Source organism: Mytilus galloprovincialis, unplaced genomic scaffold (assembly GCF_965363235.1).
Source record: "Mytilus galloprovincialis unplaced genomic scaffold, xbMytGall1.hap1.1 HAP1_SCAFFOLD_200, whole genome shotgun sequence".
NCBI classification, from domain to species: Eukaryota; Metazoa; Mollusca; class Bivalvia; order Mytilida; family Mytilidae; genus Mytilus; species Mytilus galloprovincialis.
In genome coordinates, this window is record NW_027468125.1 from 4,814 (window position 1) to 21,684 (window position 16,871).

At 31.1% G+C, this 16,871-nt stretch overlaps 8 long non-coding RNA genes across 9 annotated transcripts; all 8 read left to right on the plus strand.

Moving 5' to 3' along the window:
* The first annotated feature begins 2,779 nt into the window (after positions 1 to 2,779).
* LOC143060950 (uncharacterized) lies at positions 2,780 to 4,021 on the plus strand. The gene is made up of 3 exons (XR_012974207.1): positions 2,780 to 3,142; positions 3,291 to 3,369; positions 3,935 to 4,021. It is a non-coding gene; the product is annotated as an uncharacterized LOC143060950 (long non-coding RNA).
* A 534-nt stretch (positions 4,022 to 4,555) lies between these two features.
* On the plus strand, positions 4,556 to 5,797 carry LOC143060951 (uncharacterized). Its single transcript, XR_012974208.1, has 3 exons — positions 4,556 to 4,918; positions 5,067 to 5,145; positions 5,711 to 5,797. It is a non-coding gene; the product is annotated as an uncharacterized LOC143060951 (long non-coding RNA).
* Positions 5,798 to 6,331: 534 nt separating this feature from the next.
* Positions 6,332 to 7,573, plus strand: LOC143060952 (uncharacterized). The gene is made up of 3 exons (XR_012974209.1): positions 6,332 to 6,694; positions 6,843 to 6,921; positions 7,487 to 7,573. It is a non-coding gene; the product is annotated as an uncharacterized LOC143060952 (long non-coding RNA).
* Positions 7,574 to 8,107: 534 nt separating this feature from the next.
* LOC143060953 (uncharacterized) lies at positions 8,108 to 9,349 on the plus strand. The gene is made up of 3 exons (XR_012974210.1): positions 8,108 to 8,470; positions 8,619 to 8,697; positions 9,263 to 9,349. It is a non-coding gene; the product is annotated as an uncharacterized LOC143060953 (long non-coding RNA).
* Positions 9,350 to 9,883: 534 nt separating this feature from the next.
* Positions 9,884 to 11,125, plus strand: LOC143060954 (uncharacterized). Of its 2 annotated transcripts, none has more exons than XR_012974211.1 (3): positions 9,884 to 10,038; positions 10,395 to 10,473; positions 11,039 to 11,125. It is a non-coding gene; the product is annotated as an uncharacterized LOC143060954 (long non-coding RNA). The 2 variants fall into 2 exon arrangements; XR_012974212.1 differs by lacking the exon at positions 9,884 to 10,038 and adding an exon at positions 10,206 to 10,246.
* A 534-nt stretch (positions 11,126 to 11,659) lies between these two features.
* Positions 11,660 to 12,901, plus strand: LOC143060955 (uncharacterized). Its single transcript, XR_012974213.1, has 3 exons — positions 11,660 to 12,022; positions 12,171 to 12,249; positions 12,815 to 12,901. It is a non-coding gene; the product is annotated as an uncharacterized LOC143060955 (long non-coding RNA).
* Positions 12,902 to 13,435: 534 nt separating this feature from the next.
* On the plus strand, positions 13,436 to 14,677 carry LOC143060956 (uncharacterized). Its single transcript, XR_012974214.1, has 3 exons — positions 13,436 to 13,798; positions 13,947 to 14,025; positions 14,591 to 14,677. It is a non-coding gene; the product is annotated as an uncharacterized LOC143060956 (long non-coding RNA).
* A 534-nt stretch (positions 14,678 to 15,211) lies between these two features.
* Positions 15,212 to 16,453, plus strand: LOC143060958 (uncharacterized). Its single transcript, XR_012974215.1, has 3 exons — positions 15,212 to 15,574; positions 15,723 to 15,801; positions 16,367 to 16,453. It is a non-coding gene; the product is annotated as an uncharacterized LOC143060958 (long non-coding RNA).
* The last annotated feature ends 418 nt before the right edge of the window (positions 16,454 to 16,871 follow it).

The window sequence follows — 16,871 nt, forward strand, 5'->3', positions numbered from 1 at the left end:
AGGAATTAGGGGCCAAAAAGGGGCCCAAATAAGCATTATTCTTGGTTTTCGCACCATAACTTTAGTATAAGTAAATAGAAATCTATGAAATTTAAACACAAGGTTTATGACCATAAAAGGAAGGTTGGGTTTGATTTGGGGAGTTTTGGTTCCAACAGTTTAGGAATAAGGGGCCCAAAGGGTCCAAAATTGAACTTTGTTTGATTTCACCAAAAATTGAATAATTAGGGTTCTTTGATATGCCGAATCTAACTGTGTATGTAGATTCTTAAGTTTTGGTCCCGTTTTCAAATTGGTCTACATTAATTCCAAAGGGTCCAAAATTAAACTTAGTTTGATTTTAACAAAAATTGAATCCTTGGGGTTCTTTGATATGCTGAATATAAAAATGTACTTAGATTTTTTATTATTGGTCCAGTTTTCAAGTTGGTCCAAATTGGGGTCCAAAATTAAACTTTTGTTTGATTTCATCAAAAATTGAATAATTGGGGTTCTTTGATATGCCAAATCTAACTGTGTATGTAGATTCTTAACTTTTGGTCCCGTTTTCAAATTGGTCTACATTAAAGTCCAAAGGGTCCAAATTTAAACTAAGTTTGATTTTAACAAAAAATGAATTCTTGGGCTTTTTTGATATGCTGAATCTAAACATGTACTTAGATTTTTGATTATGGACCCAGTTTTCAAGTTGGTTCAAATCAGGATCCAAAATTATTATATTAAGTATTGTGCAATAGCAAGAAATTTTCAATTGCACAGTATTCAGCAATAGCAAGAAATCTTCAATTGCACAGTATTGTGCAATAGCAAGAAATTTTCAATTGCACAGCATTGCGCAATAGCAAGAAATCTTCAATTGCACAGTATTGTGCAATAGCAAATATTTTCAATTGCACAGTATTGCACAATAGCAAGAAATATCTAATTGCACAATATTGTGCAATAGCAAGAAATTTTCAATTGGAGTTATCTTTCTTTGTTCAGAATAGTAGTTGAATCAACTTAAATCATTGTTTTATACAATATACAAAGTATATTCACTTTTACTACCCACCAATCTTTACCATTCAGTGATAACAAGCACTTTATTTTACATTTTAATATTTTATGATGTATTTAATAGTTATTGTTGCAAACTCTATTAGACATTTGAATTGATATCAGTTTTGGAAAAAGGGAAAGGGGGATGTGAAAAAAAAATGTGAGGGGGGTTAAATTTTTCTCATTTCAGATTTCATAAATAAAAAGAAAATTTCTTCAAACTTTTTTTTGAGAGGATTAATATTCAACAGCATAGTGAATTGCTCAAAGGCAAAAAAAAAATAATTTTAAGTTCATTAGACCACATTCATTCTGTGTCAGAAATCTATGCTGTGTCAACTATTTAATTTTAGATTTAAATAAGTTTGAAGAAGAAATCTTTAATTGATTTGTAAAATCTTGACAAGCATGAAATTTGGTATGAAGGTTAACTAAATGATACTTATAAAAAATCCGCTGCTGGCCAGAAAAAAAATCAATTTTTCAAGATGGCCACCACACATTTTGGAAATAGCGTCATTACAATTTGTCAATAATTTGTTAATCCTTTGAAAGGTGTGTTATATGTAAAATCCAATGTTGGGTATGATAAAAAGTAAATGACAGTTCCTAAATTACGACTAGACAATACATTAATGAAACTAAAGGTGACTTCCGGTTTCAAAATGCCGACAAAAAAGTCGAAAATTTCAATTTTTGGAAAGATTAGAACTTGTTCTAAATCTTTACTTAGGCACCAGCCTCCCTAACAACAGGACAGGTTAGCTACTGTTACTAAATGTATTCACACTGAAATATAGTTCCTTATGGTTCTGATGTATGTGCACATAATACACATATAAACTGAAAAAAACTGGGTATATTATTGGAGCAGTTCATTCAAGAATGTATGTCATTAAGGTGTGTTGATGTGCAAGCTTTTAAAAAAACATTTTGATTTGGTAACTGGGTATTGATTCAACTAGTATGATTGACAACTGTCAGTATCACTAAACAATCAGAGACAAGGTGAACCTTTAATTACAATGCCCCACCTCCTAAACTGCCAATCAAATTGACCACATTACTTATCAACCTCAGTCTTACATAATTATACAGACCACTCAATATAATTCTTAATACACAAGTATTTGACCTCATAATTGCATATACATTTGTGTATAATTGAATACACAAATGTGTATTTTAGATGTTTGATATTTATAAGGATGATAGATTTATTTATTGCCAATTACTTTTGATCTACATTACATAAAGTGATTCTGTAAATAATATGTAAAAGATAAATGATTAATGAATTAACAAGATCTTAAAAAAAAAAATGAAATATGAATATAGATATGAATGAATAAAAGGTATTCAAGTAAGGCCTATAATTTACTTGATAAATTTCCAATAATCATCTGTAATTAATCAACAATTAAATTAGTACACTTTTTTTTATCAGGAATTGGCTTGAAACAGTTTAAAAATTTTAAAACTTTTAATTATAACAAACCATTGTTTAGGTGTAATACCACCAAATCATGGTACGTCACATCCGGTTGCATACGAAAGTAGGCCTAAAAAAATATTCCCTTGAATTTGACAGCTGTAGAAAATTAACCCTGCATTTCAATGCACTTAAATTTTTCTGAGTCGTAAATATGTATGTTGGGTGTCTGAAAACATCATTCTTTTTTTATTTGATGGTCTTATAAAATATTTTTGAACGTTAAGGTTACATAGTTTCCAAAGCAGGTAACCAGTAAATAACAGTGTAAAAATTGGGTTGTCTACCCTCGGCGGTGGTTACTTTCTTATATGCAATGAAATGTAGTGTGAAATTTTCACTGTATCACTGGAAAGGATTGAACTTTACACATGCAAAGTATTTCTTTGGTTGAAATAAAGGTAAATACTGTACGATTTTTTTAAAAGTGCCAATTTAACAAAGACTAATAGGGAAAAATCAATGGTGGTATTACACCTATTTAGGGAAACTAAATGTGCACTCGTGACCCTATTGTACTTTCATTTTTAAAAGTTATTAATAAACCAGTTCATACATTGTAAACATGGACTATTCGGAATGGATTTAGACACAGAAAGTACGTTTGAGGTAAAATTGCATTGAAATGGGGGTTTACGGGTGTTTTCTTAGTCAAATGGGTGGACAGACGTAGCTGTATTTAGATTACTGTGTTAAATTTCAAATTACTCTTACAGTTTTTGTTTTGTTTATACAACATGTGAATTTTTTATTTCAGTGTTAACCATGTTCTGAAGAGCATTCTGTTGAAAAATCTTATATGTGAATTGGTCTGCAGATGACACTTCAGCATTAAAGTATGTATCAACTATCATCATGTTTTTTTTTTTGTTTTGGCCGCAAAAGTTTACAATTTGCCATTGTGCCGTCTACATTTTGCACAGACAATAACTCATCTAAACACTTATTTGTCCTGGATTTATACACATCAGAATCCAGTCTCACATACTTAAACTTTATAATTCTTACCAATTATTTTTTGTACCAGCATTCCAAGGGACATAACCCTTTTTAAAAACATTTTGAGGTATTTTTTTATTACTCTTTCTCCCCATTTTCTAATGTAAAACACAAGAAAGTGGACTTTTTGTGTAAATCTATTAGAAATATACTGTTATGAGTAAATAAAAAGACTGATACCAGTAGCAATAAATGATTGACTGAAAGGGAACCGTTATTTCTCACACTAGGGGAACAACAGACCAAAAACTCAAGTTACACATAAGGGCTTATAGAAACTTCCGTGTAGACTGTTAACATTTATAGAGACAGTTCTTTCAGCTAAAACACTTTAATTATTGATTTAACATTACATTTATTTCATTTTTGTGGGAAAATAATCACATTTGTTTTATTTTTTAGACAAAAGATATCAAGTTTTGATGAAAAAGGAAGGAAGGAGGAAAAATGGACCAAAACAGACCAAAACAGACCTTCAAACTCTAAAAGGTGCAATAAAATTGTTAATCATCTTAAAGTTGTCTTTTGTATTCTATTTAATTGTTTGAATGCATATATCATGAGTTTATGATCAGATATTAGTCAACACTGCATTTTATAATGATACACTGAAATTAGGATTTTTCGAAGAAATTGGACTGAAATTGCCGTAGGATATGGCCTTACATTATAGTGATTTTCTCTGAAACTATAGTTCTGACTGAGACAAAACTTGACAGTTATGCTTGAAATAACTTGCAATTGGAGGGGAAAAAATTGCATTAAGTTTATTTGACATTTAGGTGTTCTTTAGGTGTAATACCACCAAATCATGGTACGTCACATCCGGTTGCATACGAAAGTAGGCCTAAAAAAATATTCCCTTGAATTTGACAGCTGTAGAAAATTAACCCTGCATTTCAATGCACTTAAATTTTTCTGAGTCGTAAATATGTATGTTGGGTGTCTGAAAACATCATTCTTTTTTTATTTGATGGTCTTATAAAATATTTTTGAACGTTAAGGTTACATAGTTTCCAAAGCAGGTAACCAGTAAATAACAGTGTAAAAATTGGGTTGTCTACCCTCGGCGGTGGTTACTTTCTTATATGCAATGAAATGTAGTGTGAAATTTTCACTGTATCACTGGAAAGGATTGAACTTTACACATGCAAAGTATTTCTTTGGTTGAAATAAAGGTAAATACTGTACGATTTTTTTAAAAGTGCCAATTTAACAAAGACTAATAGGGAAAAATCAATGGTGGTATTACACCTATTTAGGGAAACTAAATGTGCACTCGTGACCCTATTGTACTTTCATTTTTAAAAGTTATTAATAAACCAGTTCATACATTGTAAACATGGACTATTCGGAATGGATTTAGACACAGAAAGTACGTTTGAGGTAAAATTGCATTGAAATGGGGGTTTACGGGTGTTTTCTTAGTCAAATGGGTGGACAGACGTAGCTGTATTTAGATTACTGTGTTAAATTTCAAATTACTCTTACAGTTTTTGTTTTGTTTATACAACATGTGAATTTTTTATTTCAGTGTTAACCATGTTCTGAAGAGCATTCTGTTGAAAAATCTTATATGTGAATTGGTCTGCAGATGACACTTCAGCATTAAAGTATGTATCAACTATCATCATGTTTTTTTTTTTGTTTTGGCCGCAAAAGTTTACAATTTGCCATTGTGCCGTCTACATTTTGCACAGACAATAACTCATCTAAACACTTATTTGTCCTGGATTTATACACATCAGAATCCAGTCTCACATACTTAAACTTTATAATTCTTACCAATTATTTTTTGTACCAGCATTCCAAGGGACATAACCCTTTTTAAAAACATTTTGAGGTATTTTTTTATTACTCTTTCTCCCCATTTTCTAATGTAAAACACAAGAAAGTGGACTTTTTGTGTAAATCTATTAGAAATATACTGTTATGAGTAAATAAAAAGACTGATACCAGTAGCAATAAATGATTGACTGAAAGGGAACCGTTATTTCTCACACTAGGGGAACAACAGACCAAAAACTCAAGTTACACATAAGGGCTTATAGAAACTTCCGTGTAGACTGTTAACATTTATAGAGACAGTTCTTTCAGCTAAAACACTTTAATTATTGATTTAACATTACATTTATTTCATTTTTGTGGGAAAATAATCACATTTGTTTTATTTTTTAGACAAAAGATATCAAGTTTTGATGAAAAAGGAAGGAAGGAGGAAAAATGGACCAAAACAGACCAAAACAGACCTTCAAACTCTAAAAGGTGCAATAAAATTGTTAATCATCTTAAAGTTGTCTTTTGTATTCTATTTAATTGTTTGAATGCATATATCATGAGTTTATGATCAGATATTAGTCAACACTGCATTTTATAATGATACACTGAAATTAGGATTTTTCGAAGAAATTGGACTGAAATTGCCGTAGGATATGGCCTTACATTATAGTGATTTTCTCTGAAACTATAGTTCTGACTGAGACAAAACTTGACAGTTATGCTTGAAATAACTTGCAATTGGAGGGGAAAAAATTGCATTAAGTTTATTTGACATTTAGGTGTTCTTTAGGTGTAATACCACCAAATCATGGTACGTCACATCCGGTTGCATACGAAAGTAGGCCTAAAAAAATATTCCCTTGAATTTGACAGCTGTAGAAAATTAACCCTGCATTTCAATGCACTTAAATTTTTCTGAGTCGTAAATATGTATGTTGGGTGTCTGAAAACATCATTCTTTTTTTATTTGATGGTCTTATAAAATATTTTTGAACGTTAAGGTTACATAGTTTCCAAAGCAGGTAACCAGTAAATAACAGTGTAAAAATTGGGTTGTCTACCCTCGGCGGTGGTTACTTTCTTATATGCAATGAAATGTAGTGTGAAATTTTCACTGTATCACTGGAAAGGATTGAACTTTACACATGCAAAGTATTTCTTTGGTTGAAATAAAGGTAAATACTGTACGATTTTTTTAAAAGTGCCAATTTAACAAAGACTAATAGGGAAAAATCAATGGTGGTATTACACCTATTTAGGGAAACTAAATGTGCACTCGTGACCCTATTGTACTTTCATTTTTAAAAGTTATTAATAAACCAGTTCATACATTGTAAACATGGACTATTCGGAATGGATTTAGACACAGAAAGTACGTTTGAGGTAAAATTGCATTGAAATGGGGGTTTACGGGTGTTTTCTTAGTCAAATGGGTGGACAGACGTAGCTGTATTTAGATTACTGTGTTAAATTTCAAATTACTCTTACAGTTTTTGTTTTGTTTATACAACATGTGAATTTTTTATTTCAGTGTTAACCATGTTCTGAAGAGCATTCTGTTGAAAAATCTTATATGTGAATTGGTCTGCAGATGACACTTCAGCATTAAAGTATGTATCAACTATCATCATGTTTTTTTTTTTGTTTTGGCCGCAAAAGTTTACAATTTGCCATTGTGCCGTCTACATTTTGCACAGACAATAACTCATCTAAACACTTATTTGTCCTGGATTTATACACATCAGAATCCAGTCTCACATACTTAAACTTTATAATTCTTACCAATTATTTTTTGTACCAGCATTCCAAGGGACATAACCCTTTTTAAAAACATTTTGAGGTATTTTTTTATTACTCTTTCTCCCCATTTTCTAATGTAAAACACAAGAAAGTGGACTTTTTGTGTAAATCTATTAGAAATATACTGTTATGAGTAAATAAAAAGACTGATACCAGTAGCAATAAATGATTGACTGAAAGGGAACCGTTATTTCTCACACTAGGGGAACAACAGACCAAAAACTCAAGTTACACATAAGGGCTTATAGAAACTTCCGTGTAGACTGTTAACATTTATAGAGACAGTTCTTTCAGCTAAAACACTTTAATTATTGATTTAACATTACATTTATTTCATTTTTGTGGGAAAATAATCACATTTGTTTTATTTTTTAGACAAAAGATATCAAGTTTTGATGAAAAAGGAAGGAAGGAGGAAAAATGGACCAAAACAGACCAAAACAGACCTTCAAACTCTAAAAGGTGCAATAAAATTGTTAATCATCTTAAAGTTGTCTTTTGTATTCTATTTAATTGTTTGAATGCATATATCATGAGTTTATGATCAGATATTAGTCAACACTGCATTTTATAATGATACACTGAAATTAGGATTTTTCGAAGAAATTGGACTGAAATTGCCGTAGGATATGGCCTTACATTATAGTGATTTTCTCTGAAACTATAGTTCTGACTGAGACAAAACTTGACAGTTATGCTTGAAATAACTTGCAATTGGAGGGGAAAAAATTGCATTAAGTTTATTTGACATTTAGGTGTTCTTTAGGTGTAATACCACCAAATCATGGTACGTCACATCCGGTTGCATACGAAAGTAGGCCTAAAAAAATATTCCCTTGAATTTGACAGCTGTAGAAAATTAACCCTGCATTTCAATGCACTTAAATTTTTCTGAGTCGTAAATATGTATGTTGGGTGTCTGAAAACATCATTCTTTTTTTATTTGATGGTCTTATAAAATATTTTTGAACGTTAAGGTTACATAGTTTCCAAAGCAGGTAACCAGTAAATAACAGTGTAAAAATTGGGTTGTCTACCCTCGGCGGTGGTTACTTTCTTATATGCAATGAAATGTAGTGTGAAATTTTCACTGTATCACTGGAAAGGATTGAACTTTACACATGCAAAGTATTTCTTTGGTTGAAATAAAGGTAAATACTGTACGATTTTTTTAAAAGTGCCAATTTAACAAAGACTAATAGGGAAAAATCAATGGTGGTATTACACCTATTTAGGGAAACTAAATGTGCACTCGTGACCCTATTGTACTTTCATTTTTAAAAGTTATTAATAAACCAGTTCATACATTGTAAACATGGACTATTCGGAATGGATTTAGACACAGAAAGTACGTTTGAGGTAAAATTGCATTGAAATGGGGGTTTACGGGTGTTTTCTTAGTCAAATGGGTGGACAGACGTAGCTGTATTTAGATTACTGTGTTAAATTTCAAATTACTCTTACAGTTTTTGTTTTGTTTATACAACATGTGAATTTTTTATTTCAGTGTTAACCATGTTCTGAAGAGCATTCTGTTGAAAAATCTTATATGTGAATTGGTCTGCAGATGACACTTCAGCATTAAAGTATGTATCAACTATCATCATGTTTTTTTTTTTGTTTTGGCCGCAAAAGTTTACAATTTGCCATTGTGCCGTCTACATTTTGCACAGACAATAACTCATCTAAACACTTATTTGTCCTGGATTTATACACATCAGAATCCAGTCTCACATACTTAAACTTTATAATTCTTACCAATTATTTTTTGTACCAGCATTCCAAGGGACATAACCCTTTTTAAAAACATTTTGAGGTATTTTTTTATTACTCTTTCTCCCCATTTTCTAATGTAAAACACAAGAAAGTGGACTTTTTGTGTAAATCTATTAGAAATATACTGTTATGAGTAAATAAAAAGACTGATACCAGTAGCAATAAATGATTGACTGAAAGGGAACCGTTATTTCTCACACTAGGGGAACAACAGACCAAAAACTCAAGTTACACATAAGGGCTTATAGAAACTTCCGTGTAGACTGTTAACATTTATAGAGACAGTTCTTTCAGCTAAAACACTTTAATTATTGATTTAACATTACATTTATTTCATTTTTGTGGGAAAATAATCACATTTGTTTTATTTTTTAGACAAAAGATATCAAGTTTTGATGAAAAAGGAAGGAAGGAGGAAAAATGGACCAAAACAGACCAAAACAGACCTTCAAACTCTAAAAGGTGCAATAAAATTGTTAATCATCTTAAAGTTGTCTTTTGTATTCTATTTAATTGTTTGAATGCATATATCATGAGTTTATGATCAGATATTAGTCAACACTGCATTTTATAATGATACACTGAAATTAGGATTTTTCGAAGAAATTGGACTGAAATTGCCGTAGGATATGGCCTTACATTATAGTGATTTTCTCTGAAACTATAGTTCTGACTGAGACAAAACTTGACAGTTATGCTTGAAATAACTTGCAATTGGAGGGGAAAAAATTGCATTAAGTTTATTTGACATTTAGGTGTTCTTTAGGTGTAATACCACCAAATCATGGTACGTCACATCCGGTTGCATACGAAAGTAGGCCTAAAAAAATATTCCCTTGAATTTGACAGCTGTAGAAAATTAACCCTGCATTTCAATGCACTTAAATTTTTCTGAGTCGTAAATATGTATGTTGGGTGTCTGAAAACATCATTCTTTTTTTATTTGATGGTCTTATAAAATATTTTTGAACGTTAAGGTTACATAGTTTCCAAAGCAGGTAACCAGTAAATAACAGTGTAAAAATTGGGTTGTCTACCCTCGGCGGTGGTTACTTTCTTATATGCAATGAAATGTAGTGTGAAATTTTCACTGTATCACTGGAAAGGATTGAACTTTACACATGCAAAGTATTTCTTTGGTTGAAATAAAGGTAAATACTGTACGATTTTTTTAAAAGTGCCAATTTAACAAAGACTAATAGGGAAAAATCAATGGTGGTATTACACCTATTTAGGGAAACTAAATGTGCACTCGTGACCCTATTGTACTTTCATTTTTAAAAGTTATTAATAAACCAGTTCATACATTGTAAACATGGATTATTCGGAATGGATTTAGACACAGAAAGTACGTTTGAGGTAAAATTGCATTGAAATGGGGGTTTACGGGTGTTTTCTTAGTCAAATGGGTGGACAGACGTAGCTGTATTTAGATTACTGTGTTAAATTTCAAATTACTCTTACAGTTTTTGTTTTGTTTATACAACATGTGAATTTTTTATTTCAGTGTTAACCATGTTCTGAAGAGCATTCTGTTGAAAAATCTTATATGTGAATTGGTCTGCAGATGACACTTCAGCATTAAAGTATGTATCAACTATCATCATGTTTTTTTTTTTGTTTTGGCCGCAAAAGTTTACAATTTGCCATTGTGCCGTCTACATTTTGCACAGACAATAACTCATCTAAACACTTATTTGTCCTGGATTTATACACATCAGAATCCAGTCTCACATACTTAAACTTTATAATTCTTACCAATTATTTTTTGTACCAGCATTCCAAGGGACATAACCCTTTTTAAAAACATTTTGAGGTATTTTTTTATTACTCTTTCTCCCCATTTTCTAATGTAAAACACAAGAAAGTGGACTTTTTGTGTAAATCTATTAGAAATATACTGTTATGAGTAAATAAAAAGACTGATACCAGTAGCAATAAATGATTGACTGAAAGGGAACCGTTATTTCTCACACTAGGGGAACAACAGACCAAAAACTCAAGTTACACATAAGGGCTTATAGAAACTTCCGTGTAGACTGTTAACATTTATAGAGACAGTTCTTTCAGCTAAAACACTTTAATTATTGATTTAACATTACATTTATTTCATTTTTGTGGGAAAATAATCACATTTGTTTTATTTTTTAGACAAAAGATATCAAGTTTTGATGAAAAAGGAAGGAAGGAGGAAAAATGGACCAAAACAGACCAAAACAGACCTTCAAACTCTAAAAGGTGCAATAAAATTGTTAATCATCTTAAAGTTGTCTTTTGTATTCTATTTAATTGTTTGAATGCATATATCATGAGTTTATGATCAGATATTAGTCAACACTGCATTTTATAATGATACACTGAAATTAGGATTTTTCGAAGAAATTGGACTGAAATTGCCGTAGGATATGGCCTTACATTATAGTGATTTTCTCTGAAACTATAGTTCTGACTGAGACAAAACTTGACAGTTATGCTTGAAATAACTTGCAATTGGAGGGGAAAAAATTGCATTAAGTTTATTTGACATTTAGGTGTTCTTTAGGTGTAATACCACCAAATCATGGTACGTCACATCCGGTTGCATACGAAAGTAGGCCTAAAAAAATATTCCCTTGAATTTGACAGCTGTAGAAAATTAACCCTGCATTTCAATGCACTTAAATTTTTCTGAGTCGTAAATATGTATGTTGGGTGTCTGAAAACATCATTCTTTTTTTATTTGATGGTCTTATAAAATATTTTTGAACGTTAAGGTTACATAGTTTCCAAAGCAGGTAACCAGTAAATAACAGTGTAAAAATTGGGTTGTCTACCCTCGGCGGTGGTTACTTTCTTATATGCAATGAAATGTAGTGTGAAATTTTCACTGTATCACTGGAAAGGATTGAACTTTACACATGCAAAGTATTTCTTTGGTTGAAATAAAGGTAAATACTGTACGATTTTTTTAAAAGTGCCAATTTAACAAAGACTAATAGGGAAAAATCAATGGTGGTATTACACCTATTTAGGGAAACTAAATGTGCACTCGTGACCCTATTGTACTTTCATTTTTAAAAGTTATTAATAAACCAGTTCATACATTGTAAACATGGACTATTCGGAATGGATTTAGACACAGAAAGTACGTTTGAGGTAAAATTGCATTGAAATGGGGGTTTACGGGTGTTTTCTTAGTCAAATGGGTGGACAGACGTAGCTGTATTTAGATTACTGTGTTAAATTTCAAATTACTCTTACAGTTTTTGTTTTGTTTATACAACATGTGAATTTTTTATTTCAGTGTTAACCATGTTCTGAAGAGCATTCTGTTGAAAAATCTTATATGTGAATTGGTCTGCAGATGACACTTCAGCATTAAAGTATGTATCAACTATCATCATGTTTTTTTTTTTGTTTTGGCCGCAAAAGTTTACAATTTGCCATTGTGCCGTCTACATTTTGCACAGACAATAACTCATCTAAACACTTATTTGTCCTGGATTTATACACATCAGAATCCAGTCTCACATACTTAAACTTTATAATTCTTACCAATTATTTTTTGTACCAGCATTCCAAGGGACATAACCCTTTTTAAAAACATTTTGAGGTATTTTTTTATTACTCTTTCTCCCCATTTTCTAATGTAAAACACAAGAAAGTGGACTTTTTGTGTAAATCTATTAGAAATATACTGTTATGAGTAAATAAAAAGACTGATACCAGTAGCAATAAATGATTGACTGAAAGGGAACCGTTATTTCTCACACTAGGGGAACAACAGACCAAAAACTCAAGTTACACATAAGGGCTTATAGAAACTTCCGTGTAGACTGTTAACATTTATAGAGACAGTTCTTTCAGCTAAAACACTTTAATTATTGATTTAACATTACATTTATTTCATTTTTGTGGGAAAATAATCACATTTGTTTTATTTTTTAGACAAAAGATATCAAGTTTTGATGAAAAAGGAAGGAAGGAGGAAAAATGGACCAAAACAGACCAAAACAGACCTTCAAACTCTAAAAGGTGCAATAAAATTGTTAATCATCTTAAAGTTGTCTTTTGTATTCTATTTAATTGTTTGAATGCATATATCATGAGTTTATGATCAGATATTAGTCAACACTGCATTTTATAATGATACACTGAAATTAGGATTTTTCGAAGAAATTGGACTGAAATTGCCGTAGGATATGGCCTTACATTATAGTGATTTTCTCTGAAACTATAGTTCTGACTGAGACAAAACTTGACAGTTATGCTTGAAATAACTTGCAATTGGAGGGGAAAAAATTGCATTAAGTTTATTTGACATTTAGGTGTTCTTTAGGTGTAATACCACCAAATCATGGTACGTCACATCCGGTTGCATACGAAAGTAGGCCTAAAAAAATATTCCCTTGAATTTGACAGCTGTAGAAAATTAACCCTGCATTTCAATGCACTTAAATTTTTCTGAGTCGTAAATATGTATGTTGGGTGTCTGAAAACATCATTCTTTTTTTATTTGATGGTCTTATAAAATATTTTTGAACGTTAAGGTTACATAGTTTCCAAAGCAGGTAACCAGTAAATAACAGTGTAAAAATTGGGTTGTCTACCCTCGGCGGTGGTTACTTTCTTATATGCAATGAAATGTAGTGTGAAATTTTCACTGTATCACTGGAAAGGATTGAACTTTACACATGCAAAGTATTTCTTTGGTTGAAATAAAGGTAAATACTGTACGATTTTTTTAAAAGTGCCAATTTAACAAAGACTAATAGGGAAAAATCAATGGTGGTATTACACCTATTTAGGGAAACTAAATGTGCACTCGTGACCCTATTGTACTTTCATTTTTAAAAGTTATTAATAAACCAGTTCATACATTGTAAACATGGACTATTCGGAATGGATTTAGACACAGAAAGTACGTTTGAGGTAAAATTGCATTGAAATGGGGGTTTACGGTTGTTTTCTTAGTCAAATGGGTGGACAGACGTAGCTGTATTTAGATTACTGTGTTAAATTTCAAATTACTCTTACAGTTTTTGTTTTGTTTATACAACATGTGAATTTTTTATTTCAGTGTTAACCATGTTCTGAAGAGCATTCTGTTGAAAAATCTTATATGTGAATTGGTCTGCAGATGACACTTCAGCATTAAAGTATGTATCAACTATCATCATGTTTTTTTTTTTGTTTTGGCCGCAAAAGTTTACAATTTGCCATTGTGCCGTCTACATTTTGCACAGACAATAACTCATCTAAACACTTATTTGTCCTGGATTTATACACATCAGAATCCAGTCTCACATACTTAAACTTTATAATTCTTACCAATTATTTTTTGTACCAGCATTCCAAGGGACATAACCCTTTTTAAAAACATTTTGAGGTATTTTTTTATTACTCTTTCTCCCCATTTTCTAATGTAAAACACAAGAAAGTGGACTTTTTGTGTAAATCTATTAGAAATATACTGTTATGAGTAAATAAAAAGACTGATACCAGTAGCAATAAATGATTGACTGAAAGGGAACCGTTATTTCTCACACTAGGGGAACAACAGACCAAAAACTCAAGTTACACATAAGGGCTTATAGAAACTTCCGTGTAGACTGTTAACATTTATAGAGACAGTTCTTTCAGCTAAAACACTTTAATTATTGATTTAACATTACATTTATTTCATTTTTGTGGGAAAATAATCACATTTGTTTTATTTTTTAGACAAAAGATATCAAGTTTTGATGAAAAAGGAAGGAAGGAGGAAAAATGGACCAAAACAGACCAAAACAGACCTTCAAACTCTAAAAGGTGCAATAAAATTGTTAATCATCTTAAAGTTGTCTTTTGTATTCTATTTAATTGTTTGAATGCATATATCATGAGTTTATGATCAGATATTAGTCAACACTGCATTTTATAATGATACACTGAAATTAGGATTTTTCGAAGAAATTGGACTGAAATTGCCGTAGGATATGGCCTTACATTATAGTGATTTTCTCTGAAACTATAGTTCTGACTGAGACAAAACTTGACAGTTATGCTTGAAATAACTTGCAATTGGAGGGGAAAAAATTGCATTAAGTTTATTTGACATTTAGGTGTTCTTTAGGTGTAATACCACCAAATCATGGTACGTCACATCCGGTTGCATACGAAAGTAGGCCTAAAAAAATATTCCCTTGAATTTGACAGCTGTAGAAAATTAACCCTGCATTTCAATGCACTTAAATTTTTCTGAGTCGTAAATATGTATGTTGGGTGTCTGAAAACATCATTCTTTTTTTATTTGATGGTCTTATAAAATATTTTTGAACGTTAAGGTTACATAGTTTCCAAAGCAGGTAACCAGTAAATAACAGTGTAAAAATTGGGTTGTCTACCCTCGGCGGTGGTTACTTTCTTATATGCAATGAAATGTAGTGTGAAATTTTCACTGTATCACTGGAAAGGATTGAACTTTACACATGCAAAGTATTTCTTTGGTTGAAATAAAGGTAAATACTGTACGATTTTTTTAAAAGTGCCAATTTAACAAAGACTAATAGGGAAAAATCAATGGTGGTATTACACCTATTTAGGGAAACTAAATGTGCACTCGTGACCCTATTGTACTTTCATTTTTAAAAGTTATTAATAAACCAGTTCATACATTGTAAACATGGACTATTCGGAATGGATTTAGACACAGAAAGTACGTTTGAGGTAAAATTGCATTGAAATGGGGGTTTACGGGTGTTTTCTTAGTCAAATGGGTGGACAGACGTAGCTGTATTTAGATTACTGTGTTAAATTTCAAATTACTCTTACAGTTTTTGTTTTGTTTATACAACATGTGAATTTTTTATTTCAGTGTTAACCATGTTCTGAAGAGCATTCTGTTGAAAAATCTTATATGTGAATTGGTCTGCAGATGACACTTCAGCATTAAAGTATGTATCAACTATCATCATGTTTTTTTTTTTGTTTTGGCCGCAAAAGTTTACAATTTGCCATTGTGCCGTCTACATTTTGCACAGACAATAACTCATCTAAACACTTATTTGTCCTGGATTTATACACATCAGAATCCAGTCTCACATACTTAAACTTTATAATTCTTACCAATTATTTTTTGTACCAGCATTCCAAGGGACATAACCCTTTTTAAAAACATTTTGAGGTATTTTTTTATTACTCTTTCTCCCCATTTTCTAATGTAAAACACAAGAAAGTGGACTTTTTGTGTAAATCTATTAGAAATATACTGTTATGAGTAAATAAAAAGACTGATACCAGTAGCAATAAATGATTGACTGAAAGGGAACCGTTATTTCTCACACTAGGGGAACAACAGACCAAAAACTCAAGTTACACATAAGGGCTTATAGAAACTTCCGTGTAGACTGTTAACATTTATAGAGACAGTTCTTTCAGCTAAAACACTTTAATTATTGATTTAACATTACATTTATTTCATTTTTGTGGGAAAATAATCACATTTGTTTTATTTTTTAGACAAAAGATATCAAGTTTTGATGAAAAAGGAAGGAAGGAGGAAAAATGGACCAAAACAGACCAAAACAGACCTTCAAACTCTAAAAGGTGCAATAAAATTGTTAATCATCTTAAAGTTGTCTTTTGTATTCTATTTAATTGTTTGAATGCATATATCATGAGTTTATGATCAGATATTAGTCAACACTGCATTTTATAATGATACACTGAAATTAGGATTTTTCGAAGAAATTGGACTGAAATTGCCGTAGGATATGGCCTTACATTATAGTGATTTTCTCTGAAACTATAGTTCTGACTGAGACAAAACTTGACAGTTATGCTTGAAATAACTTGCAATTGGAGGGGAAAAAATTGCATTAAGTTTATTTGACATTTAGGTGTTCTTTAGGTGTAATACCACCAAATCATGGTACGTCACATCCGGTTGCATACGAAAGTAGGCCTAAAAAAATATTCCCTTGAATTTGACAGCTGTAGAAAATTAACCCTGCATTTCAATGCA